The sequence below is a fragment of the Vulpes vulpes genome, chromosome 13 (assembly GCF_048418805.1).
Source record: "Vulpes vulpes isolate BD-2025 chromosome 13, VulVul3, whole genome shotgun sequence".
Lineage (NCBI taxonomy): Eukaryota > Metazoa > Chordata > Mammalia > Carnivora > Canidae > Vulpes > Vulpes vulpes.
Genome location: NC_132792.1, coordinates 55983121 through 55997994, shown reverse-complemented (window position 1 = coordinate 55997994; position 14874 = coordinate 55983121). Strand labels below are relative to the sequence as shown.

The window sequence follows — 14874 nt, the reverse complement described above, 5'->3', positions numbered from 1 at the left end:
ATCATTTACAAGTGTGGTTTCATGTAATTCTCTGGTTAAATACTATAATTTTATATCATCATTTAATTTTATAACAGCTTAGTGTTCTCCTGGAACATACTAATTTACACAGCAAGCCCATGAGGATGGCACTGTTCATACCCTTATTTTAATGATAAACCTAGAGTCAGTTATTGAGATTAATTTTCAGTGACTTTGGATGCCTATGCTAATCTAGTCTCAGCTTCTTCCTTTTACAAGGGGACCAACCTTTACGGAGCAATAATGAGTAACTTAGAGGGTGCAGGTGAAGCATTTATTGGTATAGTGCCTGCAAAAAGTACTCACTCAAAAAAAGTTTACTGTGATTTTTCATTGAGAGTAAATGGTTTGCTCAATACCACAAAGCCAGAATATTGTAGAATTTAAACTCAAAGCGATTCTTCCAATTCCAAGCACTTTTTATTACACTCTGCCTCTTGAATGAAAAGACCAGCATCGATAAGAATTCCATTGCCCTGCTCTCCTGAGTATGCACATAGATGTACACATGCACACGTCACTACCTCCGGTGCTGTCATGCTTTCCTTCCTATAATTTTTATGCAATCATTTAGCTACCTTTGCAGTATAATAGCCTCCTAAAGACATTTGCATCCTAATCCTTGGAACTTGTGAATATGTTACCTTACAGGGTAAAAGGGACTTTGCAGATATGAATAAGGATTTCTGAGATGGGAAGATTATCATGTATTAACCAGAGAGTGCCCCGTATAGGCATAAGAGTCCTTATAAGAGAGAAGTAGGAGTATCAGACTCAGAGAAGCAGAGGTTGGAGTGATGGGACCATGAGCTGTGGAGTGCATGTAGCCTCCAGACCTTGGTAAAAAAGTAAGGAAGAAGATTCTTCCCTAGAGTTTCCAGGAGGAACACAGCTCTGCTGACACCTTGAGTTTAGCCCAGTAAAACTGTTTTATGGACTTCTGAACTCTGGATCTGAAAAATAATAAATTAAATTTGTGGTAATTTGTTACGGCAGCAATAGGAAACTGATACACCTTCCTTCTTTATATTCTTTTTTTACCATACTCCTCTCTGCTAATCCACTCAAATACCTTGACATTAAGAACAAGGTAATTATTAATATTTGAAATAACAGCAAACATTTATTTTTCATTTTTTGCTTCTGTCATCCCATTGAATGTTCATGTGGCAGTGGCATGGTGTCAGTAGCCTGGGTATCTCTAAAGTCTTTGACATTCTGGAATTACCCTTTCTTTTAGTATTTGAAATAGATTGGCTATGGAATATAATCCTGGTAATTTGAAAAATACAGAATTCAATATTCTTGTGGGTTATCAGGAATTACATTTATTTAATTATCTTTCATATTAAATGCTTGTTTTTTTTTCATGAATTACTTATTTCCTCTCTAAAATCTTGCTCCCTGAGTAGAATGGTGGGTGGCAGAGGCTAGGGGATGGAGGAAATGGGGAGATGTTGATCAAAGGGTGCAAACATGTAGTTACAAGATGAATAAGTTCTGAGGATCTGATATATAGCATGGTGATGGTGGTTGACAAAACTTTTTTTTAAAAGATTTTATTTATTTATTCATGAGAGACAGAGGCAGAGACACAGGCAGGGAGAAGCAGGCTCCATGCAGGGAGCCCAATGTGTGACTTGATCCCAGGGCCTGGGATCATGCCCTGAGCCAAAGTCAGACGCTTAACCACTGAGCCACCCAAGCATCCCACAAAACTTTTTTAGATACTTAAAGTGCTAGAATGTTAAATGTTCTCTTAAAGTGCTAGAATGTTAATTTTCTCACCAACACAAAAATGTGAGGGGATAGGTGTATTAACTAACCTTATTGTGGTAATCCTTTTACAACATATACATGTATCAAATCACCTGGTTGTACCTTTAAATAATTATATCTCAATAACATGAGAAAATTTCACTCCCAGGGGCTACAATTCTTTTCTCTCTGTGCTATGTCAAAATAAATGTGAGACAACTCCTTTTGTGCCTAGTCACTATCTATTTAGTTTATCTGGAAAGTAAATTAGCAATAACATAAAGTGTTGTACATAACAGAATTTCTACAAAGGTTGGAGTAACCAGAGTGGGTTGACATTAATAGCTAGCAATGTATTAAATATTTAATAGTAGATTGCTGTTTGGAAAATGTCTTTTCTTGTTTCCAACTTTGGGAATTTCTTACTGGTCTCTACTCCCCCCCTCATGTTAATGGACTCTCTGTTTCTTCCTAGATTCCCTCCTCTTTTACAGACTCTGCCACTGTCTATTAAACAATTATTTTTTTTTTCTCATCTAGAATTTGTCAAAGCTCTCTTATATCCAGTTCCAGGGAAAATAGTTTGCTTCCAAACTCCCCGAGCAAAGAGAGGATCAGTATCTCAAAAGCCAGAGTTGGGGAAGGGTTGTTTCTAGGGCTTTGGGGGTTGGGGATTAGTAACTGGATGATGTTAGGGCAGAAGTTAGGAAGAAAGATCTTATAAACGAAGATTTGCTGGAATAGCCAGTGATCTTATTTTTGGAACATGTGTATCCTTATAGGGTTACTCTTAAATCAGTTTGATTTTGATTGTTCTTATACCAGAATACGAGAATTTGAAGTAGCTGCTCTTAAATTTAAGCTTTTCACTCTCTACTGCAAACTATTTTCATGGTCTATTTTGTACATCCAAAAACTCTTTTAGGAACTTTCTGTTTTAAAATTTTTTAAAAATATTTATTTATTTATTCGTGAGACAGAGAGAGAAAGAGAGAGGCAGAGACACAGGCAGAGGGAGAAGCAGGCTCCTCACAGGGAGCCCGACGTGGGACTCGATCCCGGGACTCCAGGATCACACCCTGGGCCAAAGGCAGGCACCAAACCACTGAGCCACCCAGGGATCCCATAGGAACTTTCTAAAACAAAGAGCATTTCTCTTTGTTTTTCTACACTTTGTTGGCATAAAGCATTCCCAGAAGCATTAAAATTAAAGCTTTTTCTAAAGTAAATTCTTTGAAATGGTGTCATTCTCTCAGGCTTTGTTAGGCACAAAAAAATATGCCACCCGATTGGAAGGCAGAATCAAGAGTAAGTTTCTTTAGTTTAAAATCACATATTTTCCTCCCTATGATAGTATAAAGTTGTTTTTATTATCTTTTTCATTCTCAACTTTAAGGGAAGGAAACTGATGTTTGTAAATGGTAAGTAATTTGCCTAAGGTGTGATATAGAGGTGTGGTATCTCTATGCTATCAAGACTTCCAATATGTGACACACTTGCACACTCTTATTCCCTCAAGCTCTGGGCTTTATAACCTTTTTTTAGTAGATAAAACACACTATGGAATTATGGATTTAGTTCATGTCTTTGTCAGAGCAAAAGAGCAATTAATAATACTTCTGAAGTGTGAAAGCTTTCAGTATAAAAATACTGCCTGGAATGAATTCTTTTATTTTGGAGGAAAGCAGAAGTTGTCTGTTTGCCATATTTCTCACAAGAAATCTTAAGAACTTTACTCTGTTCACCCAGTCTCCTCATCTTCCCTATCACCCAGGATCTGTCTGTGCTGCACCTCAGTGCTTGAGACAGAAACATGTTTGGGATCAATACTTTCTCTTTCTGTTGGACCAGCCCCTGAGTCTATAAAGTCGGCTGTAACATGGCCAACTCCTTTACGGCTGTAACATGGCCAACTCCTTTACTGAATGTTTATATTGTGATTGGCACTGTACTAGAATGTGGCTTCTTAACATGTGTGCCTGCTCCATCTGAATGGATGTGTAAGTCTATATAATACATTATGAAACAGAATGATCTAGCTTATCAGGAACACACCTGGAATACAAAAAAAAATGTTTTAGAATATTGTATTCTTCCAACAAGATTTCCTTTAGACCTACTTGGTGCTAAGATAAATATCCATATATCCATGATGGAGGAGGGAGACTGACTTTCATACCTGATATAGGGAGCTAATATTACTTCTTTCTGTTACAGGAGGAAAACAGGAGTCTTCTGTATGGGGGGCCTCTTCCTAATATTGATCACTTTTCATAGTATCACAGCTGAATAGATTTAAGGATAGTAGTGAAGGGTACATAGCACAGGGATCTTGTTCTGTTATACTAATACAGTCACATTTACTAGATACGAAACTCTGTGAGATAGATATTTTAAATAATCGTCTTAAAATGAGGACCTTGTTCCAATCTGACAATTAGTTTGTCAGAGGTAGTAGAACTAGAAATTAAATTTGGAGTTGCATCCAGTTAGGTTAAGTGAACTGTCCAAAGTTGGTACGCTTGGGTTGACTTTGGAATCAACTTAGTTCAGTGTAAATCCAAACACTAGGCTTATGTCCATTGTACTCTACCACCCCTTCTATGTATTTTAAGACAAGTTACCACATGGTTGGTTTCTTTAATATTTACCACTGTGCTTATTGGAATCCAAGTGTTTTAGAGTTTCTCTTTCCTATAATGTTTAGTAATGACTCATATTAACCTAGTAATTATGTGAAAGCATGAGCATCAGAAGACCAAAATTAATGGAAGTTATTTTGTTCAGATAAATTCATGTTTGTCTCCTCATTTTCTTTTAGTTCTAACTACTTTCTTACATGCTAATTTTCCTGGGTTGCAATGCCCTATATTATCTGTCATCATACTATCATACTTCCAATTTCTCTTGAAATTCACACATGTCCAATTTTTTTTTTGGAATGAAATGAGAGTTGTACAGTGGTCAGATTTATACACCACAGAGAAAGGGGGAAAAAGTGCTCTGGTTTCATTGATTACACAAATCAGTTCCTGGTACATAGCAGATAATCAAAGGCTTATTGAAACTTAAAATGAATCATTATTTAAATCAACATGTAAAATGGATCATTATTTTTTTTTAATCTGTTAATTTTCAAGATTGAAAGACTGCTGACTTTGGTCATGTTTAAAGGTGGCTTTTCTTGTTTGAAACAGGAAGGTAATATTGTTTCTGAAGTTAAAATTTAGTTACTCATGAAGTGGAATTTACCATGTAAATTATGTAGGTCGTGTAAACATTGTTTCTGGCTTTCAGAAAATATTGAGGACTTCACCATTTCCAATTGGAAAATAAAGCCAAGTAAATGGAAGTCAGAAGAGAGGATTATAAAAAATACAGTGTTCCCTTCAGTTGGCTTCTCCCTCTGTTTACTCATTATAGCCATTATATTTACAGAACAATTAAAGCAGGGAAAATTGTCATCAGGAAACCTCCTAGACAATTCTCGTAACTGCTCATTGAATGTGGGAGATGCAATTATTACCTCATTATCTAAGAGACAAGACAACCTGAAGTTTACATATACTTAAAGAAAAGATGGTTTACTTTATTTAGTAAATAAGGAATTAATTATTATTTTCTAGTAGTAAATATGTACGTATGTCACTAGCAAGTTAACTAGCATTTTCTGCTTACCTGCATTAAACAGTCAAGGCAATAGCATAACCCTGTTTCCTTAGTCCCATCTTTCTTCATTTTAGGGGAGTAATGTATTAAAGCAAAGATGGTAGGACCCTGTCCCTGGAGAATCTGACTCAGTAAATCTGAGTTTCTACACTTTTCTACATGATATTTTATTTTATGAAAAGAAAAAAAAAAAAAAAAGCTCACTAGAGGGTAATCGGATACAAGAAAACTTAGTACCCTATTCACTGAACCAGTGGTTGGCCAACTTTTAAGAGAGGTGTGTTACGGTTTTAGCCTGAGGATGGTTTATTTATTTATTCATCCACTTGAGGAAGAAGAGACAACCACACTGGGTCTTGACAGAAAGTAAAAAATATGTGACCATCAATACTTCTAATGACAGGTGCTGTCACAAGAAGTATAAAGGAAACTGTGTAGGTGGTACCATATATTATCCCCTCCACCATCACCATGCTGTCTTTGGGATATACATCATAGGACCTTGATTACTGCATTGAAACCTAACATATAAGTGGAACTGTGGGAGACTATGTTGAGAAGTTTACAGGGAACCATGGTTTCAATTTAATGTATTTTTTTTTAAATTTTTATTTATTTATGATAGTCACAGAGAGAGAGAGAGAGAGGCAGAGACCCAGGCGGAGGGAGAAGCAGGCTCCATGTACCGGGAGCCCGATGTGGGATTCGATCCCGGGTCTCCAGGATCGCTCCCTGGGCCAAAGGCAGGCGCCAAACCGCTGCGCCACCCAGGGATACCAATTTAGTGTATTTTTTAAAAGAAAATAACATGCTACATAACAGTGATGAAAAGTTTAGTGGGGAATGGGGTTAGTTTTGGGAACCTAGCTCTTGATATCTCTTAATTTGGAATGCCCCTCCAGGCCTGTCGAGGTGAAATAATGCTCGAACAAAAGGATTGGATAGTTTATTTTCATTTAAAGTCAATGCATGTCCTAATGATATTTTAATCATTCCACAAAGTCTATTCACAGTAACCCATTATTTGATAAATTCATAAATGTAAGAATGAATGAACAAAATGTACTGTATTTTTGTCTTTCTCTTTGATTTACTTTCTCTGTAATTTTATCCATATTATTCCAATATGTCCATATGGGTAAAGCAAGCAGTGATTTAAAAACACGCCATGTCATTTTGAGCCTGACTTCCTTCAAAATAATAACTGAGATTTTAGTTTTAATATAAATAAATAAACCATCCTTAGGATACACTGACACACTTCTCTTAAAAGGTGGCCAACCTTTTAAGTGAATAGTAAATTCACTCATTCTGATTACCCTCTAGGTGAGCATTTTTTGTTTCTTGTTATGAAGTAAAATACACGTGTAGAAAAGTGTGCATGTTAGTAATGTACAGCTCAATGAATTCAGTAAGCAATTTTAAGACCTGTGAATTCTCTAGTAGCTACTAAGTTTACACTTACCTTTTTGAAAGATCTGCAGATTGCCATTTCTTTTGCATTTATAATAAACCTTCAACATGTATTATTATTATATATATAATCATATGTTATTATATTTCTATAGACAAGGAAGCAAATTCAGAGAGTTAAATTACATGTCCAAATTTCCACAGCTAGTAAGTGGAAGAAATGGTACTCAAATCCAGGTTTTCTGGTTCAAAGTCACATGGCTATTTTTCTTTAATGCTTTCTTTATGAGTTAGATGCCAGGGCGTACTGTCCAGATCCACCCTTGCCCCCTCCCAGAACTAAACTATTCATTTCCCCAGCTCCTGGGAGTGTTGGTGGGTGACAGTTCCCAAATGAGTCAGAAAGTTATCTTTAGGAATTTCCCTAGCATTGCCTAGCCCATGATCATACTCTTTGGGAAGAAGTCAGTTCACATCCAGTTACTAGTTGACTCAAGGGTGTAGTAAGTCTGTCACTCTTCATAGTTGTTGACAACTCATGAAACTCACGAAAACCACTCTAGTTCTAGCATTTCATGGTATGATTGCTGATGCCTTTGTTAGATATGCATCACAGTTCACCTTCATTGCCAGTTATTGATCCTGAAAATACCAGCCTGTGAACTAACTGTGTGCAAATTGCTGTCTTAGAGTCTGCCTCCCCAGGAGCACAACAAGTGAACTTCCTTTTTAGTGTTTTCTTTTTAAATGTATTTTATGCCTCCTTACAACTGTATGCATTCTTCCAGGCAAAAAAAATTGAATGCCCTGTATCAGTCAAAAATAAATTGTGAGAATCAGAAACTGCTATATTTTCAGCAAAAATGGATTTTATATAAGAAATTGGGTTTTTCCAAACCATTCGAATGGCTGGGCCTCCATAACTGACTGCCATATCTACCACAATCAAAAAGATGGTAATCAAAGCATCATGTTATACACCTTAAATATATACAATTTTTATTTTTAAAAAAAGTTTTTCAAAGAGAGGAGATGGAGAATCAGAAAGACTTGTTTAATTGATTAGTGTAGGTCTTAGCACTTTAGCTGCAGTTCCAAGATCAGAGAGCAACTTCTAGAACCCTAGGTTCCAAAGCCTCATCAGACCTGATAGATTTGCACCAGCAAAATGGATGCCTTGTACAAGCTCAGCTATTTTCCCCATGTTTAACATAATTCCACATGTGAACAGACCCATGTATATGATTCAAGAATATAAGCCACATGTGGAAACTTACCTGGAATCTGTTCAGGAAAAGGTTTTTTTTTTTTTTTTTTTTTTTTTTTTTTTTTTTTTAGGAAAAGGTTTTGTTTGTTTGTTTGTTTAATCTTTCTGGCTTTTGTGATACAGGAAGTCTCCCCAGAAGGAATTTGGGACAGATAAGCATGAGCCACACATAATCCTTGCCTTCACCAGGCTTACATTTTAGATAAAATGTAAGACAAAAAATCAACAAATAGATATGGCAGACAGTAACACTCTTAGATAATCTTATTAGAAAATCAGCAAACCTTAATAATGAAAAATGTTTTGATTTGGAAACAGTCAACACAATTTGTTCCCTACAGGAATTTTTTTCTGAGAAAAGGGATGTTTCATTATCTTGACTCTAAATTATAATTATTTATAAAAGTTATATAAGTGATCATCTTTAAAGTCCCAAAAACCCAAATAAAGCACAGAAAATCAATTAAATTGAAAAAAATTCTGACATAATTCTTCCACGTTATGGATAATCATAGGAAGAATCATTGCAATAATTATCCCAAGTAATACTAAAGTTAACAAAAGAGATGTTTGGGCTTAAATGTAAATCCAAACGTATAGCATATCTACAATAATAGATCAGAGTGAAGGTATATCTGCATTTTCTAACAGTAAAAGTAGATTAGATTGACAACTGCTGTATTCCTCAATGAAATAAGAAAGCAGATCATGGATAAAATGTTGGATATCAACTAAACTACTTTTCAGGTTAATTTTTTAGGGTAGCGTTCTATACATGTAACCCAACTTATTTTCTAGAGCGAGTATTTTTATTTGCTAAGTTTGCAAATAAAAATGTAACAAATAATTATATGTCAGGATTGGTGGGAATACCAAGTATTAGTTCACAACTGTCACTAAGTACTACTTCTTTTCTGACACAATCTGAACAGATCCAGGCTTGCGGTGTTTGAGATGATTCACTTCCTTTCGTTGACGGGCTTCTTTCATGATGTGCTGTTCCTGGATATGGCTGTGGATAGATTTTGATAGAAATTGGTGACAAGCAAGGCACTTTATATGAGAATGATGCTGAAATTTCTCTTTCGACTTCTGGTTGTAATCTTTGGCTGCTTTTTCTTGTTATGTAAGCATACCCAATATTCAGAAGCATTAGCTTTCTACAGACAAGTGTTCATTTCATCAGATCCACATGTAATATATTTGCTGTTAGAAGTCCATTTTACACAGATAACATGTTGCATTCTTTTTGTGTGATAGATTTCCTTGATTCTATTTTTGTCCACAGGAAAGTTTCAAATAGATTTATCAAAACTAAAACTGGCAGACGCAAACTCTTTCCTATTGGGAGAGTAATGTACATCAAGTACTGCAGATACGTGATACTTATGTACCACTGCAGGAGTGTTCAGTGCATACATATCAAAAGTATATAAGTTGTAATCTTCATTAGCTGCAGTAAAAATTAAAGTTTCCATAGGATTCCAACAAATCATATTCGTTCTCATCTCTAAGATGATCTTTTTCAGAGGAATACCTTACCTCATATCATAAAGCACTGTATTCCTGTTGGAAGTACAATTCCCCAAGAGAAATGTTTCAACTGGATTAAATTTAACACTAGTTATACTGTCGAACCCCCAGGTCATTGAATATGTAGGATTGGCTCTTTGTTTATCCCAAATGTCTACTTGCTGTCCACATGTTGCAAAAACAGCTTCTTTCAGTGATGATCAATTCCTGTATATATTCCCTTTTCTAATATTTATGCAATGGTTGGTTCCTCCCTTTCCATAATCTGGTCTATTCATTTTCTGCTACTTCACGGTTTTGTCATCACCAACAGTAAAATAAAAGAAGTCCCACGTAAAAGAGTACATATTCCTTCTATAAAATCCTCATGTGTTTGTATTGTACAGATACATTTTCATTTGTCAACTTCCAAATTCTAACCTCTCTATCACATGCCCCAGAAAGGATAGCAGCCAGCCTCTTTGGATGCTTTGCCAAGAATTGACTTCATCTTGGTGACCATCCAGGGAAGCGAGGAATGGTTTTGCAAATACCTGTTCCAGTTTGGGAGTGTTTAAAACTCTTATGTATTTTTATGGGACCTTAAAAGAATGTAAGTTAGGATCACAGTTTCTTGGAACTGGTGATATAGATCCAAGTCTTCCTTCCTGCCTTCCTGAAAGGTATGAATCCTCAATCACTTCCTTTTCTGGTTCCCATAGTTTTTCATTAATCTTTACAGTTGGCATGGAAGTACTAAAAAAAGAAACCTCAGAAAATTTCCTGGGTTCCAAACATAGTCCTCCTTGCTTACACCAAACCACCAATTTCCCTTGGTAATTGGGATCCATCAGTGTGTTTCTTATAGGAATTTATATAATAGTGCCAGTGTGTTGTAGTTATTGAAATATGTTATTTGGTAGTTGTTGCATGAATCTATTTGGGAATCTGAAAGACAGTGCAGGTTTAGATATGTGCTACCACTCTTGAAAGAATTCAAAACTGGACTCAGCAAAACTGATCCATTAAATTTGGAATATTCATGCTATGAAAACTAAACTTGATTAGGGTTTGAATAGGGTTTGACCTAATTCATATTCTCCAGATTTTAGATGTGAAAAGGTTAACACTGAAGAGTACAAAATATGGATTATTAAATCCAAGAAGTTCATATTTTGACAAAGGAAAGATGCTCATATATACTATGTATTTATAACAGATATATCTAACGGATATCTAACATATATATCCTACTAAATATCATATGTATATATATATATATACACATATATATGTGTATATATATATATATATATATATATATATATATAACAGATATGTATTCTACTAAATAGCATGCTGGCAAAGCAGTATAGCCTACATAAGTCAGTTGTCTCAAAAGTTGTTACTATGCACCCCCGTCAGTAAAACATTTTTGAGAATATTCTACCCAGTTTTGCAAGGGCTAGAAATTACTCCCTTTGTTTCTCTGTTTACCTCTATAACACAGTAATAAAATACAAGCATTACTTAATACCAAGTGAGTGGTGGTGTGATCTTGAGCAAGTCATGGATCTTTCTTAGTCATGTCTCCGTCTGTAAATTTCTTTCGTAATTTGTGCTCGCTTCGGCAGCACATATACTAAAATTGGAACGATACAGAGAAGATTAGCATGGCCCCTGCGCAAGGATGACACACAATTTCTTTCGTAATTTGATTTATCTTTTTCAGTGGTAAGATTTTGTAATTCTTTCAGTTATTGTTAGAATATGGTGTTATATTTATTGGGTTGTTTTTGAAAGACAAAGACAATATATGGATCAGAGTAGGTACTTCTGTATACATTATGCCTCAACAGTATCAAATACTAAACTGAAATAAAAGGGAGATTTCTTATAACCTAATTCCAACTTGCAATATGAATGAGTGAATACACTTCTCTTTAGGGACACATATTACCTCTTTAACCCATGATAATGAAGCTATCATGAGATTTTTCACCTGAGTCCCAAGAGCTCAGAGCAGCAAGGATAGTGATAATGCCCCATTAGACCTGGTCTGTTTGTCTTTCATCCTAAATTTGCAAAAGAATGGGGCGGGTAAGAGACTGAAATAGAATGGCTGAGGCTAAATATGGAGAGGTCTCAAAGATACTGATTAGCCAGGAAAGTATTAATAATCAGAGTAACCATAATAAAGTTATCTCAGGACATGAAATAGTGTGCAAAGCTAAAGAGTATCTGTGCCTGCATCTAGGCAGTAGATTTAGAAAATTTGGTTTATTTTATTATTATTATGGGATAGAGTGCTTAAAACTAAAATGTTAGATCGCCAAATCTAAGGGGAGGATGCTGGAATGAGGAACAGTATGACATTTGATAACAGGGCAGGGTGTTTAAGTGGGAAGCAGCACTGGTGGCTTTATAATTTGCTGTTTCATTTCTGTGTTTGGCTTCTGCTGCAACCAGCTGGCATGAAGGATCTCTCTGGTGTTTTGAATCAAGAAGGGAATAAAACACACTCAAGCTTCACTATAGATAACCTGGACACATTTTGAATTTGGTTCATGGCAAGAAAAATGTGTACTTTTTTATTTTATTAAAAAATTTGGATTTATTTTTTTATTTTTTTATTTTTTTTAATTTATTTTTTAATAGTGTTGGTATGTTGGCTATTTTGATGTCCTTTATGGCTTGAGAATTTATTTGTACAGTAGTGCCTGGATTTAAGAAAGGCAATATATACCTACAGAAGGAAATTTTTACCTTGAAAATTCACCTGAAACAATTGGCATCTATGAACAATGGCTGCTTAATGAGAAAATATCTATTGACAAGTAATAGAAATTGTTGAATTTGATTGTAGGATTAAGCAGTAGTTTTTTTTCTCTGAGCCTCACCTTGGTCTGTTTAGATTAGATTTGTTACTGGATTTAGTCATTGTTATACAATTGTGAAAAAAAAGGAAAATATTTTATGCCCTTTGTCTTTGATCTCTGTGTTTTATTTACATTTTCTAAGAATGTATAATGCGTAACATATATGTGTGTGTATTATATATACACATATATACATACATAAATGTACTCTTACATAGAGTATTCTATTATTTTTATATATTAATTTAATATATAACTACCCCCCAGATCAAGATACACAAAATTATTAGAAGCTTCCCTTATACTCATCTAGCAACCATGCTCCTCCCACATCCCCCAAAAGAACAGCTATTAGGACTTCTATCACACAGATTGTTTTGCCTATTGGGAGCATTTGTATAAATGTAATTATACAGTATTTTTGTGTATGTCTGTTTTCTTCCACTCATTGCTATGTCTGTGAGACTATCTATGTTGTTGCTTGTAGAAATAGATTTCTTATGCTTTTGCCATGAAATATTCCATTTAGAATACCAGTATTCTAAAATTATATAAGTTCTCCTATTCATGGATATTTAGGTTGTTTCCAGTATTTCACTATATCAGATAATGGTATTGTTAATTTTTTGACATCTTTCAGTGCACAAATATATTCAAATTTTCAATATCCAATAGTGTATTTGTTGTGTCATGAGATATTAGCATGTTTTGCTTTAGGAGATAAACTGCTAGGCAGCTATCCAAAAACATTGTACTTATTCATATTCTCACTGACCATACTTGCCCCCAGCATTTCTGGCAGATAGATAGTGGTGTCATTGTGTGTGTGTGTGTGTGTGTGTGTGTGTGTGTGTGTGTGTGTGTTTTATGTAATCTTTTTTAAGACTTTAATTTGTTTAGAGCAGTTTTAGGTTCACAATGAACCAAGAGGAAGGTACAGATTTCCCATAGGCCCTCTTTCCCATTTATGCATGCTCCCTCCCCCATTATCAACATTTCTCACCAGTGGTACCTTTATTAGGAGCAAAAACTGCACTGACACATCATAATCACCCAAAGGCCATAATTTACAGTAAGGTTTACTTTTCCTGTTGTATATTCTGTGGCTTAGACAAATATGTAAGGACATGGGTCCATCATTATAATATGATACAGGATATTTTCACTGCCCTGAAAATCCTCAGTGACCTATTTATCCTATCCCCTGCCCACAGTGATCCAATTATTTATACCATTTCCATAATTGTTTCTTTCCAGAATGTCATATAGTTGGAATCCTAGAGTATGTGGCTTCTTTCACTTAACAATATTCATTTAAGTTTCTTCCATGTCTGTTCATGGCTTGATAGCTCATTTCTTATTAGAATTGAATAATATTCTGTTGCTTGTAATCTAGAATACTATAATTCTATTGTTTTACAGCGTATTAATTCATTCACCTACTGGGGACATATTGGTTGCTTTCAAATTTTGGCAGTTCTGGATAAAGCTGCTGTAAACATCTGTGTGCAGGGGCAGCACGGGTGGCTCAGCAGTTTAGCACCTGCCTTTGGCCCAGGGTGTGATCCTGGAGTCCCGGGATTGAGTCCCACGTCGAGCTTCCTGCATGGAGCCTGCTTCTCCCTCTGCCTGTGTCTCTGCCTCTCTCTCTCTCTCTCTCTCTCTCTGTGTGTGTGTGTGTCTCATGAATAAATAAATAAGATCTTTAAAAAAAATCTGTGTGCAGGTTTTTTGTGTGGACATATGTTCTCAACCTTTGGGTAATTCCCCAGGAGAGTGACTACTTCATCATATGATAAGAATATATTAGTTTTGTATAGTCACCAAACTGTCTTCTAAAGTGTTGTCTGTACCATTTTGCATTTTCACCAACAGTGAATAAAAGTTCCCATTGTTCCACATTCTTGCCAACATTTGGTGTTGTCAGTGTTCTATATTTTGTTCCTTCCAATAACTATGTAGTGATATCTCCCTATTATTTTAATTTGTACTTTTTTGGTGTCGTATGATGTAGAACATCTTTTCATATGCTTACTTACTCTCTGCATATCTTTTTTGGGGAAGTGTCTGTTTAGATCGTTGGCCCATTTTTAAATCAGTAGTTCATTTTCTTATTGTTGAGTTTTAAGAATTCTTTGTATATTTGGGGGATGCCTGGGTGGCTCAGTTGGTTAAGTGTATGACTCTTGATTTCAGCTCAGGTCATGATCTTGAGGTCCTGGAATCAAGCTCTGCATTGGGCTCTGTGCTCCACACTGAGTCTGCTTGGGGATTCTCTCTCTCCCTCTGCTCCTCCCCACACTGCTTGTGCTCTCTCTCTCTCCCCCTCTCTCTAATAAATCTTGAGAAAATAAG

At 35.5% G+C, this 14874-nt stretch overlaps 1 non-coding gene and 1 pseudogene across 1 annotated transcript; one reads left to right on the top strand and one right to left on the bottom strand.

Moving 5' to 3' along the window:
• Positions 1-9007: 9007 nt before the first annotated feature.
• Positions 9008-10389, bottom strand: LOC112932504 (DDB1- and CUL4-associated factor 13 pseudogene; annotated as a pseudogene).
• Positions 10390-11258: 869 nt separating this feature from the next.
• LOC112932615 (U6 spliceosomal RNA) lies at positions 11259-11367 on the top strand. Its single transcript, XR_003237506.1, has one exon. It is a non-coding gene; the product is annotated as a U6 spliceosomal RNA (small nuclear RNA).
• The last annotated feature ends 3507 nt before the right edge of the window (positions 11368-14874 follow it).